Here is a 9,344-nt window from a genome sequence, read left to right on the forward strand (position 1 = left end):
GCGTGTCGGCGCCGTGTTCATTACAGAGCGGACCGGGTCTGCAGCAGAACCTCTGCACACGTTCTGTACTGGGTGAACCACTGACAGGAGACCAGCAGGTGGCTGCACACACTGCGCTGGAGGACGGAGAACAGGCTCGGTGGACCTTCAGCTGGTTGGTTCCTCCGGCCGTGACCTCTGCAGACGTTAACTTCACCTGGAGTCCAGAAAAACTCACAGCGTCACAGGACGTCCCGCAGCTTCCAGGTTCTCAGCATTCAAACTGAATCTGGGTCTCTGGTCTGGGTCTGCCGCGTGCTGGCCTTTGGTTTTCTGGTCTCTGGACTGTTCAAACCACAAGAAAGGGGATTAAAACTATAAAAGAGTACGATTGAAAAGCTGTTGGATGGTGATGATTCATGCTGGGTCAGGATGTCCCTCCTGCTCCTCCTCTGAAGGCAGCATTAGTGAGGGTATTATTAGTCTGAGCGGACGGCTGTAATTAATGTCTCGGAGGGGGAGGATTCTAAAAATACTCCTCCTAATTTAACCAAGCCACATTTCTAATCCAGGAGATGGCAACACCCCCCCTCCTCTTCCTCATCGTCATCACTGCTTCACAGACAAGGCTCCTTTATTTTTTCTGCTGCTTCACGTGTGATAATGCAGAAGAAACAGAAATCTGATTATGTAGATTTTTAACAGATTTTTATTTTTAGCTGCAAAGCGTTTCCGTACCAGAGACTTCCTCCAGTAACAACGGAGGCTCAGACTCCATAGCCAGTCTGCAAGTCGCTGTGTCCATGAGACATCTGTCGCTTCATCCAGCGCCAGCTCACTTGTTCCTCGTTTTTGTTTGTTACTGTCCACATGCTTGGACCCGAGGCTTCACACAGTATTTAACGTCTCGCGGGAGGTGCCATCTGTTGTCATGGTAACGTGGTGTTAACGGGCCAGTAACAGGGGTCTGTGTTACCACTGGAGTGGACAGGCAGGTCCCCTCCGGACCCGCGTGTTACGCCGGCAGTGAGGCTGCATGGATTCTGATCTGCAGATGTCGAGTGAAGTCAAAGTCTAAGCAGAGCGGGTGCAGATGAACAAAACGCTGAGGTCGGGACCGCTGCTGCACCAGAACAAGCTGCTGCTAAACCTGGATAATCACTCAGAAAATATTCTGCTCCCTCTTTCACCCCAATTTTGCAGCTCTGTCAGCGGCTGATTGGACGGGTGGGCCCTGCACCATGGCTGACTGCTCTGCTCCAGCTCCTAGAAACCACTGCTGAGGAAACCGGTTCCCCTGTAGGAGCAAAGATTTTCCCACCGCTCAGAAGTGTTTTCTGCTCTAATTTCCCTCCAGTCGCGCGAGCAGAAACCAGCTCCACATAATGAAGTCTGTCTGTGGATAGACGCCGTCTCGCTGGAACCAGCTTGTGGATCTAGTTCCGTGAACCTGTCATTTGGTCGTGTGAACTTCTATTTATCTGACAGCACCCACAGAGGAGAAGGTTTATTCTAGTTTCACCCTGGAGCAGAAGGACGTTGAATGCTTTGGGTTCCTGTGATTGACAGCTGCTTGATGAGGTTTGGCTCAGTGACTGCCACCGTCCTGCTAGTTTACAGTAACATCAAGTCAAGTCACTTCCTGGCAGATCGAGGTTTGGGAGAATTAAAATGAATGAGTATACAACCAAGGTGTCGCTGGATGAACGATAGCCCCTCCCACATCAGCTGTCAACCACAGGCGCCCCCTCTGCTGCGTTGATCAGTCTTTGACATGAAGCAGCCTGTGGATGGACCCAGGCCTGATGTGGTCCATGGGGATGACCAGCACTGCATGCAGCAGCTTTTAGCCTGGGTGGACAAAATACTGGACCCTCTGAGGCAGAACTGGCCTGAGACCAGTTTACCCGAGGGCCATGATGAAAGGCCATCAGACAGTGACTAGACCAACATGATGAATGAAGACTTCTAGCTTGAGACTTGGACATTAATGTGGCACGTTGCTCAGTAGCTTCCTTCATTTCCCAGCATGCACCGCTCCTGCTTATATCAGGACACAAACTTCGGCTGCCGTTTGTGTCCAGCTGAAGAAGCAAAGGCCGTCCTCCGTCCCGACCCAGCAGTCCCTCTTTGCCCCCAGTGGCTTCACAGAACTCCTCCTTCACCACTGATCTCTCGGACTCCGTAAACGCTGATCTGCGTTTTCTAAATCCGTCTCGATCACATGAAGGTGAATTTGTTTCTTTGTTGCTTCGGGACACGCTGGTCACCTTGGTGTCACCTGACTCGGCTCTGACGGCCGGGTAATTGGCTTCCATTAGACAAGCCGCTCTCCCCTTCCCATCAGGCCGTGCAGGGGAGGATGCAGCCAGACACACTCACCCCCGCCGACGGGGGGGTCAGCGCGATAATGGGACCGTCCATCATGACCAGGACACGCTGTTCTGTTCTGGTTCTGCCTTCGGAGACGAGCTGGACCTCAGACATCCTGTTTCTGCAGCTCGTCACAATTTTACCACATTCCTCAGCTTCGTGCTCAGCTTCCACCATCAGCCCCACATCAAGGTCACCGGCTCACATTGAGACACATCAGCTGAATCCTACTGCCTGTCATGTCAGCGCCGTATATATCTGGACCGCTGGCTGCTCAGCGGTTCTGTAGCTGGGTCTGTCTGTCGACACGGAGACCAAAGCGCTGTCTCCGCCTGGCAGACCATCGCCAAGGAGGAGGACCCAGAGTGGGCTCCAGGTGTCAGGCTGTCAGCGGCTGCGGGCCATTTACAGCTGACACAGTCCAGATATTCAGAACCACTAGAGCTGCGGTTCCTACACAGCTGCTGCTCCGTGATGGCGACAGGGAGCCGCGCTGCCTCCACAGCCTCTGTGGCTGACAGGCAGGTCCTTAAAATACGGGAGTGATGCAACGACTGAATATGTCCTTCCCGCTCCTCAGAGGATGAACCCAAACCTGACATGACGGCGATGACGTGTGTCTGTCAACTCGCTCCGCCTCTGACGTCACCTGCGTCTCCGGTTGATTGGACGACGAGGCCTCCTGCCTCCACTATGACCTCGTCTCGCTTCCTGTGTGTTGTTGTCGATACTGAAACAAAGTGGTGAAGTAACGTCTGTCGCTGTTTGAGCTTCGACATCCATATTCAGCATTTTCACAACTTGCCTGAGAACCCCAAACAGACGCGTCATCACTAACTGGACTCCCCTGAGCTCAGCCTCAGCTGGCAGCAGCCATGCTCCTCCTCGTCCTGAACGGTGGTTACCCAGAAGGCCGCGTTGCAACCGAGGCGTGGCTTCCTCAGCTGCCCTCGCCTCCGAGGAGACGACGGTGACAATGAGGTTAATGTGGTCCGGTCCAGTTAATCACCACTGAGGATCTAAAGCAGGTCACCGCAGTGGTTGGCAGTGGATGTATGAAGTGAGCCTTAACACAGAACCAGGGCCAGAACCAGACTGAGACTTGACTGTGTGTCTGCTGATTTTACAAATTTGTCACCAGCCGACTGTGGCCCAGCCTGGTTCTGGTCTCTATGGTCCTGAAGCATCTGAAGTCCAGTCTTTCCTCTGTCATTAACACATGGACCAATTGATCCAGTTCTGGTCTTACTGCAGCCTGCTCTTTAATTGACTCCTACTTAGACTTGGACCTCTTGTGCCGCCTGCTCAGGTCGCAGGCTTTGTGTTTGAGATTTTTTTGTGAGATTTTTCTCACTCTGATGATGCAGCAGCAACAAATAAAGGTTGATGTTTATATCGGCTGTGATGGATTTGGTGCTGATGGGAGAGGAGAGGCTTTGAAACTCATCCGTCACACGCTCTCAGTCCTAACGTGGTATAACGTGAATCCATCATCAGAGAACCTGTGATGAGCAACTGATCCCAGTCCAAGAGGAAACAGAAAACCAGTAGTTCTGCTGATCCGTCAGCGTCAGCACATCAAATGTTACCATGACGATGAGGCAACTGTGCTGCTCCGGCTGCTGCGGAGCTGCTGGACGGAGCCAGGTGAAGTCCGGGTTCATGCTCTGACCCTCCAACATATTTATCATAATGAAGACGAACAGAAATGTTTGATGTGACAGAATCAAGAACCAGAGGATATCAGAAAATAAAGAGGTAAGATGCCACAACCCAGAACTACTGGGTGGTCCAGCTGCTCCTGACCTGTGATGTATGATGACAGGTGGACCTGAACATCTCACCCTCTGACAGATGCCCTTTGAACCATAGGTCTGCTGTCACCTTGCAGTAAAATAGCACCGGTTCTGACCCAATCTGAAGTAAAGAGACGAACGACAATTTAGAGGGCACACAAAGACGCATGACTCATACAGAGTTATTCTCCATCCTCCCTTTTTCTATGAACTCAGCTGACCTTTGGTCCGAGCAGCTGAATCTGGATGCTGGTATTGTCCAGAACCTGTTTGTGTGCCAACTGAGCTCCTCTATGACCAGATAGGTCACAGATTCTGCAGCAGGAGGCAGAAAATGTTCTCGTCATATTTATCTCACTTTGTCAGAGCTGTAGTGAGACCTGGGAAACGTCTTCACATCCCATCAGACACAGACGAGGAGGAAACGGTAACGGAGAGCAACACTGCGGCTGCAGGTTAAGCTCATCGAAACGACATGCTGCTGTGGGAGCAATGGGAGCAGTGGGAGCTGTGGAAACAGTAGGAGCAGTGGAAGCTGTGGAAACAGTGGGAGCAATGGGAGCAGTGGGAGCAATGGGAGCAGTGAGAACTGTGGAAACAGTGTGAGGAATGGGAGCAGTGGGAGCAATGGGAGCAGTGAGAGCTGTGGAAACAGTGGGAGCAATGGGAGCAGTGGGGGCTGTGGAAACATTGGGAGCACTGGGAGCTATAGAAACAGTGGGAGCAATGGATCTGTGGAAACAGTAGAAGCAATGGGAGCAGTGGGAGCTGTGGAAAAAAGTAGGAGCAGTGGGAGCTGTGGAAACAGTGGGAGCAATGGGAGCAGTGGGAGCAGTGGAAGCAGTTGGAGCTGTAGTCCTGGACTGACAGAGCCTCTGGCCCATCTGAGCTCATCTATCCTTCCTTCCCTTCTGGTTTGAAGTCATGCCTTTTCAGACGGAGTGGCTCCATTTCAGTGTTTCCTCCTCAGCTCTGTGTGAATCACAGCAGGAGAGACAGAATAATGTGACGGCGCTGAGGAGAGGAGCTGAGCTGGAGGAGACGCAGGAGGCGGTTCCAGCCCACTGAGCCCAGCGCTGTGTATGTCGACACATCATCAGCAGAACCAGAACCATCATCACGGAGGAACCAATCCGGATCAATTCTACATTAGTGTCTGGTTTGTGCTTCTCACAGCAGATGCTTGTTCTTGCTTCTGACATGTTTTCAGGTTTTTCTTGATGCTAAGCCTCAGTTTCCATTGAACATATTCAGACCTGTCCTTTAGCTCAACTACTCATTCGCCTCCATCCATCAAATAAAGCTGCTGCAATGAGCAGCCAAGCTTGAGACCCCTGCTCCGCCTTCGCTGCTTCTTCCCTTTCTCTTTAATGTCTTGTTAACATCGTCAAACCAGCAGCAATGAAGCAGAGACAACTGCCCAACTGTAGCTGCAGTAGTTGTGTTTTAGTAACTGGGTGTTGTTCAGTGATACTCACTGCACCTTCTGAATGGATGATGTCGAACCCTAAGGTTCGTCTGGATCAGTAGAGCTGGGCCTTCAGGGACATTGATCACCAGACAGAACTCAAAGTACAGCTCAGAAGGTGAAGGAGGAAACTCTAACTCATTCACACCCCATAATACTGCACCCCCCCTTAATGGAGGTCCAGGGCCTCAGATGCTGGCTGCAGGAGGTGGTGTCCGTCTGGTTCTACCAGTCTGTGGTGGCAGCTGTACTGTGAGACCAGTCGTCCGTCACAACTGGCTCCAATGCTGCTTCTGTTCCGATCCTTATTTCTAAAGCCAAGTATTTTCATAGAGTCAGCGCTGAGAGTCATTAAAACCAATGAAAACCAAAAGAAATGAGAGAAGCCAATCGATGGGTTCAGCTGCTCGACTCCTCGCTGCGAGAAATAGATAAATATTTAAAAGCATTCAGGTGGAAGCTGCTGTTGAGGATTAAAGCCGACGCTGTGAAAACCAACGAACAGCTGAATGTAAAGAAAGAAGCCAAGTTGTGAAGCGATGCGTTCAGGGATCATCTTCTCGTTGTGTTTCTGACGTCTCCAATGTTGGCGTGTCGGGTGCTGGTGTTTAAATTCCACTTCCTTGTAACCAACATTAAATATTGATTTTAACTGTGCTCATTTTTCTGTTTTAAAGCTTCTCTAGGTTTTTCAGTGTGAAGCGACTTGGGAAACTCTGTCTCGCTGCTTCGCTGCCTGTCTCCTTTACTGTCACGTTGTTTCTCTCTGTGAAATAACAGCAGGCATTTGGGTGAAGTGGGACAGACGACCTCTGACCTGAGGCCTGTTGGCTCTGCTGATGCTACCGGGTTGGGCTCAGCAGGAAGCCGCTGATAGAAATGTCAAATCGCTGTATGTGTGGTTTCTGTAGAAACAAGGTGGTTCCAGATGCTTCTGTCGATCAGGTTTTGAACGCATCGTTTCTCAGACTGAACCAGGTCAGATTTTGTGACATTCCAGGGGATTTTTCACCTTGGGTTCTTTTTTGATGTTTTGGATCAGTCAGTAGCCCAGCATCCTGCTGCAGCTGGTTCTGGTTCTGATTCTGTGCTGTATTGTTGCCATCATTACTCTGTATGATGAGGCCACCTGCAGCTGCACCTGTCGCTCTCTGAGCAGGTCTGCGTCCTGCTGGCCTCTTATAATTTGATACTTCACATGAGAGGGTTTCAAACTGGACTGGGACCGAGCCAGAATCTGACTGGAACCCATCTGTGGCAGATTTCACTCTGCGTATCAGGAATGGAACCAAAAGCTCCTTTTTCTTTTTGTACAGCGTCTACTGGACTTGGTTCTGGATCTGGAATAGAAGAACTAACCCGACTGTACATCAGAGCCCGTCTACTCTGGTTCTGTTCTGACATTTCACCTGCTGTGGGAACAATGGGCCTGACTACCCATAATGCACCAGTAAGTATCTACTTTTGTTATGTGAATTATAAAAATGCACTAGAACCATCATTTATTTTTTATTGCATTACACAAAGGAATAACTGCAGCTGTCAGAATAAAAAATGGACGTAGACACACACTCACGGCTCATCGACCGTGTTCAGCTGAGTCCGGGTGAGGATTTAACGGACCGGGGGTTTGCATTAGTCCTTCTACTCCTGGACCCACGGTGCATCTCTGCAGACTCCAGAACTGAAATGGGTCCGTTCACGAGCGTTTGTCCGACCCAGCAGCAGAATTCCTTCGTCCCTGTTTGCTTCAGCGGATCAGCGCCTGCTTTTAACTCGGAGGTCGTGTCTTTAACCGCAGAGACGTATTTCACTTTGAAGCCTCACACGTCATTGTGTGTGTTTTGGCCGGAGGCAGCAGCTCAGAGAGGATGAGGAGATGCTGACCTTCATCTCTCTCATGCTTGCTCATGCTTCCTAGAGCTGTGAGGACCTAGGAGTTGTCATTAACTGTCTGACATACCTGTAAGACAGTTAATGACAACTTTCATTCATTCTGACTTTTATTGTTACATATTGTAGCTCAACATCTACATCATGAAAACACATTACTGGACTAGAAAGACCAGACACATGATCTCTGAGTGGCTGCGCTTTGGGAAACGGTTGACTTGAGGATGATGATGATGGCCCCACATTTATCCTGCTCCTTACTCCAGCACCTCATCGCCATGGTAACATCTCAGTACTGTATAAAGGCCAAAACCCATCTCTATCCTTCTGCTTGTCACTGGTTTCCCACTACGTCTGAGACGCAGCCGGTTAACGTCGCATCCACAGGCCGTGAGGACGACGCAGCGCTGCAGCCGCACGCGAGCAGGAGGAGACAAGCAGCGTATTTATAGCCTCGGGCTCTGCCGCTAATCAACACGTTGTGTGCGTCCACGTCCCACGTCTCCCTGCCTTCCCACAATCCTTTGTTGTTGCTGACAGATGGTGATAATCATTATTGTCCCTGGGACACAAGGACGTCCCGGTTTGTTACACAACACAATCGGCTGCAGCTTTTCTATGTTCCTGTGTTTACTCCATGAGCTTTGTCCCGCGGCTTCGGCGATGTGCCGTCACTGGCGCCGTCGTGGTGTTTGTGCCTTTTCCTGCAGGCCTGTGTTGAATTAATCTGCATAATGGGAGTCTCTGGGTCTGCACACGGGCCTGTGGTGCCGGCTCATCATCATGAGATGCTCAGATGCACTCGTTGGTCTGAACAGGAGCAACGATGGATGAGCTGATGTGGACTCCGGGGAATCAGAACCTCCCTCCGTGTGTTGGCTTGGCCCACGCTCTGTACTCTCATTAACTAAATGTTCAGGGATCAATCGCCTCCTCTTTATGAATTCATGTTAAACATCACCTGTGACACTCATTATGCTCCTCATTAATCAGACCTAATGTGCAGAAACCAGGGGAAACACACAACAGGACAAGTTGAGGCACGTTCATAAGACAGAGGTCCAGTCCTGGAGGCCTCCACACAGTGTGAACCGGACTCCGGTTCCTGGTGGTTGTGTTACCTGAACACACCAGGCTGGACATTCCTTTACACAGAAGCAGGGTCTGTGTGTGTGGTTGTACCTGAAACCTTCTCCCCTGAATGCGTCCCAGGGGTCAGTGATCAGCACCTGCACCTGACGTTAAAGAGTCTGTAGGAAAATACAGGTGTGAAGTGAAACCAATGCACAGAACAAAGACCTGGTGTTTACAGATCAGACATAGAATTAAAATTCAGAAAGCAAGTCTCTGAGCGGATGAGGCCTTAATCTGCTGCTGATGAAAAGCCTCCAGCTGCTGAGGATTCCTGGAGCAAACGCCGGAGTTTACGAGTCGATCAAACCAAAGATGGACGATGATGAAGCTGCGGTTTAAAAATAACTGCGGCGATTCTCAGGTGCCCTGAACAACAATCGCCAGCAGATAAACGTGCAATGAATCTGACGCTCTGTGACAGAAAATCAGTGAACGGGAGAGGAGACAAATGAACAACACAATGGCAACAACAACACAGAGAACAAGTAAACAACAGGGTGGAGAACATCTTAAGTCTGATCTCAGGCTGTGGACCCACCGAGTCCGTGGTTCTGGGTCTGATGGACCCTTTGTGGGAACAAACCATTTGGCTGATTGGAAAATAAAAGAAGCAGTAAATGCAGGTTCCTTTAGAGCCACTAGGTTCCACAGTCTGACCCATTTCTACCTCCTCCCTCTGAGACCGTGTTTCACCAGTGCTT

The sequence above is a fragment of the Betta splendens genome, chromosome 9, assembly GCF_900634795.4.
Source record: "Betta splendens chromosome 9, fBetSpl5.4, whole genome shotgun sequence".
NCBI lineage: Eukaryota > Metazoa > Chordata > Actinopteri > Anabantiformes > Osphronemidae > Betta > Betta splendens.